Raw genomic sequence first — 13728 nt, 5'->3', positions numbered from 1 at the left:
GATAATTTGGGTCATAAAGTCAGTCCCATCAACAATAATTTGGAACCTCAGTGCATCACAATGAGTAAATTAAGGTTGTTGTGGATACAATTATCAAAGATGTTTCCTACTAATTATTGTCCTACTATAACAATGTCAACATATTTCAATGCCACTCTACGTTAGTGTAATTTAGACAAAACAATCAGATTAGCCAATTTCTAGTGCGCCAAAAGATATTGGATGCAGCTACGGTGGTACTAGCTAACTCATCTCTGACTACAACAGTGCACTAACTAGCAGCAACAAACACAAACCAACCCAGGGCCATAGCAAAGCATGTCACAGTTGGTTGCATATTGTGACAGGGTCGCCGGGCCTGAATCCAATCCATTCGGGAGCAAATCAGTTTACATCTGTATGTATGTGTGTGTATATATATATATATATATATATATATATATATATAAATATAAATATATATATGTGTATTTATGTGTATGTACAGTTGAAGTAGGAAGTTTACATACACTTAGGTTGAAGTCATTAGAACTTGTTTTTCAATCACTCCACAAATTTCTTTTTAATTAACAAACTATAGTTTTAGCAAGTCGGATAGGACATCTACTTTGTGCATGACACAAGTAATTTCTCCAACAATTGTTTACAGACAGATTATTTTACTTATAATTCACTGTATCACAATTCCAGTTGGTCAGAAGTTTACATACACTGTGCCTTTAAACAGCTTGGAAAATTCCAGAAAAAGATGTCATGGATTTAGAAGCTTCTGATAGGCTAATTGACATCATTTGAGTCAATTGGAGGTGTACCTGTGGATGTATTTCAAGGCCTACCTTCAAACTCAGTGCCTCTTTGCTTGACATCATGGGACAATCAAAAGAAATCAGCCAAGACCTTATAGTTGGGAGCAATTTCCAAATACCATGTTCATCTGTACAAACAATAGTACGCAAGTATAAACACCATGGGACCAGGCAGCTGTCACACCGCTCAGGAAGGAGATGTGTTCTGTCTCTTAGAGATGATCGTACTTTGGTGCGAGAAGTGCAAATCAATCCCAGAACAACCGCAAAGGACCTTGTGAAGATGCTAGAGGAAACAGGTACAAAAGTATCTATATCCACAGTAAAATGAGTCCTATATTGACATTATAGTGCATTTCACAAAATAGATGGCATCATGAGGCAGGAAAATTATGTGGATATATTGAAGCAACATCTCAAGACATCAGTCAGGAAGTTATAGCTTGGTCGCAAATGGGTCTTCCAAATGGACAATGACCCCAAGCATACTTCCAAAGTTGTGGCAAAATGGCTTAAGGACAACAAAGTCAAGGTATTGGAGTGGCATCACAAAGCCCTGACCTCAATCCCATAGAAAATTTGTGGGCAGAACTGAAAAAGTGTGTGCGCGCAAGGAGGCCTACAAACCTGACTGAGTTACACCAGCTCTGTCAGGAGGAATGGGCCAACATTCACCAAACTTATTGTGGGAAGCTTGTGGAAGGCTACCCAAAATGTTTGACCCAAGTTAAACAATTTAACTTCTTATGGCTGCAATCCCGTTAACGGGAGTGATATGACAATAGCCAGTGAAAGTGCAGGGCGCCAATTTCAAAACATCAAAAATCTCATACTTAAAATTCCTCAAACATACATGTATCTCATACCATGTGATGAATGTGATGAAATAAATAAAAGCTGAAATAGATCATTCTCTCTACTATTATTCTGACATTTCACATTCTTAAAATAATGTGGTGATCCTAACTTACCTAAGACAGGGGCTTTTACTAGGATTAAATGTCAGGAATTGTGCAAAACTGAGTTTAAATGTATTTGGCTAAGGTGTTTGTAAACTTCTGACTTCAACTGTATGTATGTGTATATACAGTACCAGTCAAAGTTTTTATTTATTTTTTACTATCTTCTAAATTGTAGAATAATAGTGAAGACATCAAAACTACGAAATAACACATATGGAATCTTGGAGTAAACAAAAAAAGTGTTAAACAAATCAAAATATATTTTATATTTGAGATTCTTCAAAGTAGCCACCCTTTACCTTGATGGCACTTTCGCATACTGGTTATCTGGTTACCAGAGAGACGGCCTGATTCACTGACTAAGTGTCTTGTCGGGAGATCACTTTAATTTTGTGAGATCGCAAAACAGAACTTCTACAATCAAGACAGGATAACCAAATTGCTTCAGAAGATAATAAACCACGTTTCTTGTAGTTTATTTTTTCTCAACTTGTTTATATGACTTTCTAGTATGTCAAGCTAGCTTACAGAGTAACTATAGCTAACTATCCAGATAGAATTGTAGCCATGGATTGTGGACCTTCCATTGTTTATCTAAGTAGCTAGCTGGTTGATGTTTTCCTTTTGTCACCAGAGCAGATGAAAGCAACATTCACCTCCTTAACTTTTTCACTTTTTTTAAGGGGGAAATTCACCATACCAATTTTTGTGCAACTGACTTAAAATTAAGGAAACTTTAAAAGAAAAGATAAGGGGAAAATTCACTTAAAGTGTTTTATGGAGCCAGGCCCAGGTACTCAACACATCCACTGTGTGGGACTGAGGGTGATTACTAATAAACCAGTACGGTATTTGTATTCCACACATCACTGATGACCTCTGCCTCAACTCTGCCTATTTCTACCGATGGACTGTAGATGCTTTTGCCAGACGCCAGCATCGGTCGTTAGATGGGGAGACCATCATTGAGTAGGTTTTATATGACCTGTTCAAACTTCAACATTGTGCCTTTTTGTGTGTCAGATATTACCTAGCCTAATTGCCATTGGCAATAGAACAGAGACTGTGTGTATGTGTTCACAGAAACATGTATGGAGCCAGCATATGGAGACTTGCAAGATGATGTGATGTGATTAAGTCCAGACTGACAGACGGGCTTGACACTGATGTCTCTGAATTGAGTGAGAGCTGGCACTCTACATTAAAATTTGACTTGTCACAACTTTACTTGTGTTGTTTACATTTGAAAGTTATCAAAACGCTTCGTTTTGAATATGTACATATTACTCTGTAGGCTACTGGCCTATTCAAAGCTTCCTCTGGCATCTCACCATCTCTGTAGTTATTGAACTCAACCTGTAGAAGGTTTGGTTGTTGTGATTGAGTGAGAGATGGGAATGGAAAGGGGTATACCTAGTAATTTATCTCTCTGAATCAGAGAGGCGTGGGGGGCTGCCTTAATCAACATCCACGTCTTCGGCGCCCGGGGAACAGTGGGTTAACTGCCTTGCTCAGGGGCAGAATGATGGATTTTTACATTGTGAGCTCGGGGATTCGATCCAGCAACCTTCCGGTTACTTACTGGCCCAATGCTCCAGCCACTAGGCTACTACTAGGACACACCCAAGAAACACCCACATCGAAACCACACCTCCAAGCCAACTCACATTTGGCTTCTGTCATAGCTGCCAGGATTTCATGAAGAGAAAGCCAAAAAACAAGGCCAAATCAGTGGGTGCAGTGCCCCTTTATATGTTTCTTTCACTATAATAAAAAGATGAGAGCAACTTGTTTTGACTGATCCAGCTCCAGACACAACACAAGGCAAACAATGTTTTCCCAGCATCAAATGCTTTTACGCCGGTTACATTGCATTCGAGGCCACCCCTTACAACACGAATTTCCCCAGAGGTCCTCCTCTCTTTGTGCCCCACACGAGCATCTCCCAGTCTAGAGCACACAACATGAAATTAAACGATTCTGAAGAATTCCAATCATAACATCAGACTTTTGTGCAATGGTGATTCGTGGGAGGAGATAGAGGCGAGAGAGTGAGTGAAAAAAATGAAGGAATAAAGAAAGCAAGCAAGAGAGAGGGAGGGGGGAAAAGAACAGAAGAGAGGATAAAGAAATAAAGAAAGGCCTTGCCGGGTTCCTCATAAGAAATATTAAAGGAGAAATGGCACCTGGTCTGAGGGGAAATCAGCACTGCCTTCAGCTGGATTACTCCTGGCACAATCCGGACACAGTCTTGTTTGATGTCCCCCGCCCATCCGTCTTGTATGTAGTCTTTTATCTCACTCTAAAGTAATATAGTCTTCACTGCAATTCAATAATGGCCCAGCCGAGCCTGTCAGCCTGCGTTTGCCCGTTATCTCACAAAGGCCTGTCCACTCCTGCCACCAGCCACCGGCGTATGTGTGTAGTTGTTCTGTATCCGTGAGTGCGCGTGTGTGTGAGTGAGTGGGAGGGAGGGAGTGTGTGCATGTGATGCATTCTCTTTTGTGTGCCTTGTGTGGCAGGGGGAGGGAGACAGACAGACCATTTATATTTATCCATCTGTGTATTTGTGTGTGTTTTGACTGATTATCCCTCCTGAGATCTAAATTAAGAAATAGTGTGAGTGACAGATCCTGAAGGAGTGTGTGTGTGTGTGTGTGTGTGTGTGTGTGTGTGTGTGTGTGTGTGTGTGTGTGTGTGTGTGTGTGTGTGTGTGTGTGTGTGTGTGTGTGTGTATATGTGTGTGTGTATGCGTGCATTTGTGTGTCCATTGGCCCCAGTGTAAGTGGGGGTTGTAACTCATTTCCTAATTGGATGAGGAGAACAGATAAACTCCAGCCTGAACCCCAACCATCTAGTCCGACAGATCCCTGGGAACCAGAGCAATTTACAGAGAGACTGACAGCCGTGATGCTCTTTGAGCTCTTGTACTGCTCAACACTCAGAGAAGAGCTGAGCTGGTGCCCAGACAATGGAGTGGCTTCACTCTCTCTCCAAATTGGATAGATGGACGGATAGACAGATTGACTGACAGACAAACAGACTGAGGTGGATGGGTGGAAGAAGGGTGGGTGGGTGTATGGATGAAGGATGGATGGATGGGTGATGGGAGGAATAAAGAATGGGTGGGTGGATGAAGGGTGGGTGGGTGGATGAAGACTGGATGGATGAGTGAAGAGAGGATGGGTGAGTGAAGGGTGGATGAAGAATAGATGGGTGGGGGATGGATGGATGAATGAAGTGTTGATGGGTGGGTGGGTGAAGTGTGGATGGAATGGAAGTGTGGATGGATGGGTGGATGAAGGATAGATGGGTGGGGGATGGATGGGGGATGGATGGATGGATGAAGGGTTGATGGGTGGATTAAGGGTTGATGGGTGGGTGAAGGGTGGATGGGTGGGTGATGGGTGGGTAGGTCGATGATGGGTGGATGTATAGATATAGATATAATAGATAGATGGATACCGATAGATCCTTTTGTTCAAGTCCTTTTGTTCACCGGACCTAGAATACCTCACAATCAAATGCAATCCGTATTCCCCTTAGAGAATTCTCTTCGGTTATAGTCATGGTATATTCCCCCCCAAGCCAATACCACGACGGCCCTCAAATAACTTTACTGGGCTTTCTGCAAACTGGAAACCACATATGCTGATATATTTTAGCTAGGGATTTGGTACTGCAACTGCACCACTCCCAACCGCAGGGCTCTCCAGAGGGTGGTGCGGTCTGCCCCAACGCATCACCAGGGGCAAACTACCTGCCCTCCAGAACACCTACAGCACCCGATGTCACAGGAAGGCCAAAAAGATAATCAAGGACAACAACCACCCGAGCTACTGCCTGTTCACCACACTATCATCCATAAGGCGAGGTCAGTACAGGTGCATCAAAGCTGGGACCGAGAGACTGAAAAATAGCTTCTCTCTCAAGGCCATCAAACTGTTAAATAGCCATTACCAGCACATTAGAGGCTGCTGCCCTATATACATAGACTTGACATCACTGGCCACTTTAATAATGGAACACCAATCACTTTAATAATGTTTACACATTTTGCATTACTCATCTCATATGTATATACTGTATTCTGTCCTATTCTACTGTATCTTATTCTATGCCGCTCTGACATTGCTCGCACAAATATTTATATAATTCTTCATTCCATTCCTTTCCTTTAGATTTGTGTGTATTGTTGTGACATTGTTAGATATCACTTGTTAGATATTCACCCAGTAAAATACTACTTAAAATATACTTAAGTATCAATAGTAAAAGTATATGTTTCAAATTCCTCATATCAAGCAAACAGACAGCATAGTTTTCTTGCTTTTAAAATGTACGAATAGCAAGGGGCACACAACATTCAGACATCATTTACAAACAAAGCATTTGTGTTTAGTGAGTCCGCCTGATCAGAGGTTGGAGGGATGACCAGGGATGTTCTCTTGAAAGTCCGTGAATTTGAGCATATTCCTGTCATGCTAAACATTAAAAATGTAATGACTACATTTAGGTGCCAGGGAAAATGTATGGAGTAAAAAGTAAATTATTTTATTTTGGAATGTAGTGAAGTAAAAGTTGTCAAAAATATAAATAGTAAAGTTAAAAACAAATATCCCCAAAAACTACTTAAGTAGTACTTTAAAGTACTTTTACTTAAGTACTTTACACCACTGATAACTAGACTGGAGGAAAGGCTCTCAAGCATCTTTTTTTGCTCTTCTTTCCTCCCTGGCAGTGACATCAGAACATCAGAAGATGAATCAGTAAATCATAATCATGAAGAGAGGCTATTCTTGTTCTGACTTGGAGCAGAGAAGTTCTGACTTGGAGAAGAGGGTTGTGGAGTTAGAATCGAGCGTTTCGGTTTTCCCCCACCGATTTAAACGCTTTGCCCGTAATGCTGTCTACAGTGCAGAGTTGGGAGGAAGCTGAACACTCGCATGCTGTTTCATCTGCAAGGAACCCTTCATCTTACCCAATGTTCTACTACAACTACAGCAACGAGCACACCTATCAATTCCCAACATTGGCCCTCTCTCAATCCTTTCCTCAATTCCTCACGTCCTTTCTCCTCGCCTCCTTTTTCTAAACACACGGGAGAAAAAGGATTTGCAGGGCTGTACCTTAGACCTTCTCCTCCAACAAGTTTCAGAATGAGCCGAGGAGACGGGATTGCGAGTCATTGAGGGGAGACTATTTGAGACAGAGCCATTGGATTTATAGGTGATACGCTGTTCGTTCGTTAGTGGCCACTATCCTTCCTTCAAATGTCGATCTCACCACCTGCAGTCTGATCTGAAATGCTTTCCCCTTTATATACACGGTACAAAGACATTGGACATCTATATGTGTCCTCATCAACATTGTTGGTCATACAGATGGTAAATCCCATCATTGTCTCCCGTTGATATTCCAGCAGCGCGTTATGTTATTTCCTAAACATGTCAGCATTATTAACTGTGCTTTACACGGAGCGGCCATATGTGCACGGCGTGACGTGTGGGAAAGGGGGTTTCCCATTGGATGCACTAGCGCTAGCATCTGCATGGGGAAATGCGACAAAAACGCCCCACTGGTACCGGGTGCTCAGAGGGGTCAGCTAGACTTAATTGCAATGGGAACATGTGTGGCTACTCCAGGCTGGTGGGTATGCTGGAGCTAAGCCTATAGCCGCTCCATAAGGGGGCCTGCCATCTGTCGCTAGCTACCTCAGAGCCGCAGAGACAAGGGAGTCCCATTTGGGCTCAATATAAACAAGAATGACATAAATGTAATATGAAACCATAATACACCTGATATGGTGGAATGTATGTCACATCCTTTAGTTCTGGTGTGTCCGTGCAGGGTCAACTGATGCGAGGTCATGCTGTTGCATTCCGTGTAGATGCTGAGTAGTTCCATATTCTAGAAATGTCAAATGTATGAATATTGCAACCTCTGTGTTGAGCTTGGTGCTATCCCGGGTCCTTAAGGATGTCCCTTAGCCCTTACCTAACCCTAACCTTAACCATGACCATTTAACGTTTCAACGTCAATGGTGTGATGTCAGAGTTGGATGACACAAGGTACCCGGATAGCAAGGACCGTTTTTTAAAACTTTTTTTTTTAACACTGCCTATCAAAATAATTGCTTTTGAAGTGTCATATCGGGTGGATATGTGTAACACTGAGGTGCCATTTCAGAGCACCTCTTTGTGAAGTACTATGATTACCGGAAAGTACTGTTACCTGAGGGCAGGTGGGTATGAATTCTACCCTTAGTTTCATCTTCCAAATTGAGACAATTAATACATCCTCCCTCAACTTTTGGGATTGCTTTTTTTTTTTAAAAGCCCCTTGTTTCTTTAACGGAGTGGTGTACTACAGAGCTGTTATAGTTTGTCTTCCCTCTGGGCCAAAGGACATCTGAGTTTTGTTAGCGTTAATTGCCGTCTGTTTGATCATTAACAGTGACACCGCTTTAATGTACTCTAAGTTCCTTCTGCTCTCATTTCACAGGGCTTCTAAAGATGCATACTCCCTCCCTACACTGACCCCTTTTTACCCTTGCCCCAGTGCATGCATGCACGAACACGTGCATTAGCGGGCACAAACACACAAACAAACAAGCACACACACACACACTTCCAATCTCTCTCTCTCTCTCTCTCTCTCTCTCGCTCACACACTTTATCTAGCGTATACACTCTCTTACATTCTCTCTCTCAAACAATGTTACACACACAATCACAGATACGCACACACTCACAGACACACACACAATCACAGATACGCACACACTCACAGACACATAGTCACAAGACAATTGACTTGAAAGGGGATAGATTCCAGCCACACAGTACACACGTGTGTGAGTCTCGTCCGCTTTTAAAATGGAAGTGGCATGACTTGAGTGGCGTACGCAGGGGACCCAGAGCTCTTACAGGATGAGAGCACCCGTACCCTGCGCGCTCGCTGAATATTCCCATCCAAATTGGACCAGGCCAACCCAGGCCAAATCAAACTAGGATGAACTATAGGCTCAGCATCCTTTTTTGTGTACGGACCTTTACTCGTCCGAATGAGGTCAAACAGAATAGCACCCAGTGGAGGGTAACACTAAATGATTGTAAGTGCATTAATCTGGGCCTTTCCCTCTGTAGTCAGCGACGCCTTTTCTATTCCCCTTCTCATTCAACGGTTGTTGCTTTTGGTCGGAGACAGAACAACGCTATGGATGGACTGATAATCCAGAAGTACACCACTGCCAAGTCCCATCCCTGGCCTCGTCCCTGAAAGCTTACGCGTTTGACTCTCCTGGAGTCTATTTTTACACCTGGAACAACTGCCTGACCCCTCGTCATTAAGGCTGATGACTGATAGGCTGCTGCGCTGGCAGCCGCTGACCATACGTGATGCAACCACCGACCTTGGGGTCTGGACCAGGGGAGCAGCAGCAGCTTTTCTAAATAAAGAAAGGGCTGTGGTTGAGCCGCCGCAGTTTAAATCAGCTGCTTAGTTTCCCCTTCGGCATTTGCAACGCACCCAGTGATGGAATCGTGGAGACGTGCCTGGCCAAGCAGTGTGTTTGTTTGTGTGTATCTATATATAGGTGACTCGTACAGGAGCAGGTATGCAGGAGGTCCTCATTGATATGCTATGCTGAGTCATCTGATCTGTACACTTTCCTTTGTCGCTTTATGCAAAGCCGCGAAGACAAAGAATATGCCCGACTGCTCAAACGGACTCCGATGCGGAAGCTATAAGCTACAGAGACTAATGTGCTAATGCCTTTCTGTGAATTTGGGAGGGTGAAAATGAAGGCCTTCATTCATTTCCCTCCTCCTACATTGTGTATTTCCCTGGCTGTCCATAAAAAGACAGTCATTGGAGAGCCTGCATTGATTTCTCGACATATATAGTGATAAAACGTGCTCCTTGCTCTTCCGACCCTTAACTGCCCAATTTGATGGCCCCTGATTTGGCAGGGCCATGGAGGAAGTGTAAATAGAGCTGCAGGGGGCGGTGGTAGTGGTGGTGGAGGGCATTCTCTCTATTAAAGACCCACACAGCCAGGAAGTGTAGAGGACGGGGGAGCTGCCTCAAGGACTCAAGTTCAACCGAAAACTGAGAGGGAAGGAAAAACAGCAGTCAGAAAGAAGCAAGCAAACGGGATGTTACACTGCTGGCATACAAGTTGTCCAACTGCTTTACTAATACCCCTCTGTAAACCCTGCACCCAATCACCATGTAGTCAAATCACTACAAGTACAGATAGATAATCTTCATTTGATCACCTTGCGATGCAGGAAATGTAAAACTTGTAGTGTAATTGAGGTTTAAAAAGGCTTCTGAAATGTGTAAATTCCACATTTGAGCACTACCAGCATCAAGTACAACCTTTATTTTGTTGTCGTTTGTCTTGTAACTATGTCATACTTCTAAACGACGTTTGAAAGCAATGTACGTTTCCAGTCTGATGAAGATGTATTTGAAGAAAAATCTGTTTCTTTAAAAAACGATCCGAGTCTGTAGCCTCCCCTAGTCATTAACAAAGCATTGTCCAGGCCACTTTATCATGATCTATGAATCTCTGATTTTGATGCAATAGAAAACCAATCACGCAGCGCGACTCCAGGCGAAGCATTCGTCATCATGTCTTTGACACCGGAGAAGAATTGGGTCATTCTTTTAAATTAAAACCGCTCATTTGTAAATATACACTTGCAGACAAAATACATACTCCTCTCTTATTTTGATGTATGAAAGAATAAAGCGACGGCGCTCTGTGATTTGTGGCAGGGCGAAATGCTGGAGCCCTCGCGCCGCACCCAGACGAGGGGATAGGGGAGAGAACGCCGATGATCGAGCACTTTGCCTCGAGGTTAGCGTTTGAAAATTCATATTCTTCTATTATGATTATTTCAGAGACGTCGCGCGCCGTTCGCAATGTCGTAGGGCTCATTGGTGGGCTGGTTCAAAGATACTTGGAAATATCGACTCGTTTCCTCTCCTTCTTTCTCAATGTAACTTTACTCCTGCACAGTTATAGCCTTGTCTTCCATTGCTGGAGTTGCAAGTGTGGAATACAAACTCTGATGCTCGCTACCGTTGCTCCGTCACCTGATCGAACCTGACATTCGTGAGCATCTGGAGTGAGTTCAATAATCCAAAGTTTATTCCCACTTTAGTTCAATGAAGTTTGCACTCCTCACCTATGGATTTTATACCAACTATCAGATGCATGGCTCATTTAACAGACCTTGAGCACCTACTTAAATGATGCTGTTTCAAGTAAGGAGATATAACGCTTGGGTTGGATGGCGTCCAGCCAGCCTTTCTGATATCAAGCCACCATTTTGAAGAAGACGTGTAGATATACAGAGTTACATGACTATCAGTTCAATAAGACAAATGTAACATATTCACAACTGTCACGCCCTGACCTTAGAGATCATTTTAATTCTCTATTTGGTTAGGTCAGGGTGTGACTAGGGTGGGCAATCTATGTGTTTCTATTTCTTTGTTGGCCTGGTATGCTTCCCAATCAGAGGCAGTCTATCGTTGTCTCTGATTGGGGATCATATTTAGGCAGCCTTTTACCTACCTGTCGTTTGTGGGATGTTGTTTTTGTGTAGCTGCCTGTGAGCAGCCCAGAACATCACGTTTCGTTTACGTCTGTATTGTTTTTGGCGACTTTCATATTTACTAAACATGTGGAACTCTAAGTGCGCTGCGCCTTGGTCCATTCATTCAGACGACCGGGACAACAAGACAATGTTAATCCCTTAATTGATTTAGAATTCTCCCAGATGACATTTATTTTGTCTTCATATTATATGACGTAAGTGTATTTATTCAAAGATTCACACACACGGTTTTACCATGGAACCTTGTTTGTCCTTACTTCTTCAATAGCTATTGGCATATCAGCACACATGTCCGTTTCTTACTCTGCATCTTACAATATTATCCCATTGCTTATTTGGCGTATCAAAACAATATGCATTTCATTCTGAACTTTCAGATCAAATTCATCTTGACCCCCTGTTTTAACGCGAGCATGGAGCTAATCCGGCGTTCCAAACCCAACAAGAAGAAATCTGGTTATATCAGATCGATCAATGTCTCACAAGCCGGCATCGACATTACCACTGTCTTATTGTGTGAAGGAACAGGCCCACAAACGCCAGATCGCCGTGTCAATGTCTCAATACCAATGAGAATGGCAAGTCTTTAAAGAGCCACAAAGCCTCTGTCTCAGTGGATGGTCTCCGGGGAACCAAACACTTAGCGCATCATCACAATAGGTAAAACTTGCATAAGGTGGGATTAAAAAAAAAAATGATTTCCTGCTTGGATAATTACCCCTATAGTTGCAAGCACTTTGCTAAATCTATAAGAACTAAGATATTCTCCTTCAGGTTAGCTGGTAGGGAATGTGGTAGTCATAGTTGTAGGCCTCACTATTAGCGTCTGTGGTGGGAACGACTGAGTAAGAAAGGGGAGATGAAGGTATGTCGGTGGCGGCCAACGTATGGGGCCATGAGTACAGGTACAGTATGTTGGGGTTAGCGACGGAATGCTAATCGGCCTCGGGCGCTGAGCTGGAGCGAATCAACTCATCAGAGCGGCTCATGGTCCGGCTTGACATTAAACCACAACCCTTCCTCCCCTCCCTCGTCAAACACACACTCACATCTCACTGCGCACAGGAGAGGGAGAGGCTGTAAATGACAGAGAGAGAGAGAGAGAGAGAGAGAGAGAGAGAGAGAGGTAAAAAGAGAGGGCGTGAAAGAGGGACATTGGCAGTAAGGGAGGGTATATAGGAAGAGAGCAAGGTAGGTAGAGAGAGAGGGCCACAAATACAGAGGAAAATCTGCAAAAGAGGGGTAGTGAGTACTAGTGACTTAGAGCGTTTGGGCCAAATATTTAACCACAGACTGGTTTTCCAATACAACTGTACACATTCACACCTCAGACTCATCGTCATCCAAGATAGAGTCAAAAATATCCTCCTTCTGCGAACATAGCACTCTCGGGTGACGAGGCACAACGACTGCACGCCTCGAAGCCCCATGTTTGCTGGGAACAAGGTGAGGCGTGTCAGTGGGAGACACAGAGGCCTCTTGAGTCAGGATGCGGCGCTGCGACAACGACACCGCGATCAATTAGAGAGATTGTGGCGCTCAGGTGACGGTTGTATACTCGTCCGCGATGACACCGAACGTCCCCCTGGAAAGGCACCTGGCAGGAATGTTAAAGAGTGCAAGCAGACGTACACACCCAAAGACAGCTATACACAAACACAAACCAGTGGAGGCTGCTGAGGGGAGGACAGCTCCTAATAATGGCTGGAATGGAGTCAATGGAATGGTATCAAATACATGGTTTTCATGTGACTGATACCATTCCAATGACTCCATTCCAGCCATTATTATGAGCCGTCCTCCCCTCAGCAGCTTCCCTGACACACACTCTCACACACATACCAACACACACACACACAAACACACACACACACACACAACAGGTCTCAAGGATCATTGACGCCCTGGAACGTGTAGTACCTGAGCACACCTCAGCTCCCAAACTTATGTTATTGAGAGGGGATGTTAGTTCAGCATGCTGATGTAAGCAGAGCCTTAAAGAGCCAATGGAAGTAATCTGTTTGTGCGTGTGTTATTGTCTTTGTGTGTGTGTGTGTGTGTCATTGAATTTCAGTGCGTGTGTGTAAGCGTACTTTTATTCCCAGCCAGGTCGCCCGTGATTCAAGTCAGTATTCCACGTCCATCCATGTCTAAGGACGTCGGGAGATCACGTGAAAACTGGCCACTAGGGGCAACAGTAAGCGCTGTTACCTTCAAGTAGACTTCGGTTTTCCTCGGGTGTTGTGGATGGGCTTAGGCGTCAACCTCTAAGCATCAACCTCTGCTTCCAAAGGTTGCAAGTTCAAATCCAGTGGCAGCAATAGA

The sequence above is a fragment of the Oncorhynchus nerka genome, linkage group LG8, assembly GCF_034236695.1.
Source record: "Oncorhynchus nerka isolate Pitt River linkage group LG8, Oner_Uvic_2.0, whole genome shotgun sequence".
Classification (NCBI taxonomy): domain Eukaryota; kingdom Metazoa; phylum Chordata; class Actinopteri; order Salmoniformes; family Salmonidae; genus Oncorhynchus; species Oncorhynchus nerka.
Note: the sequence above shows the minus strand (reverse complement) of the source record.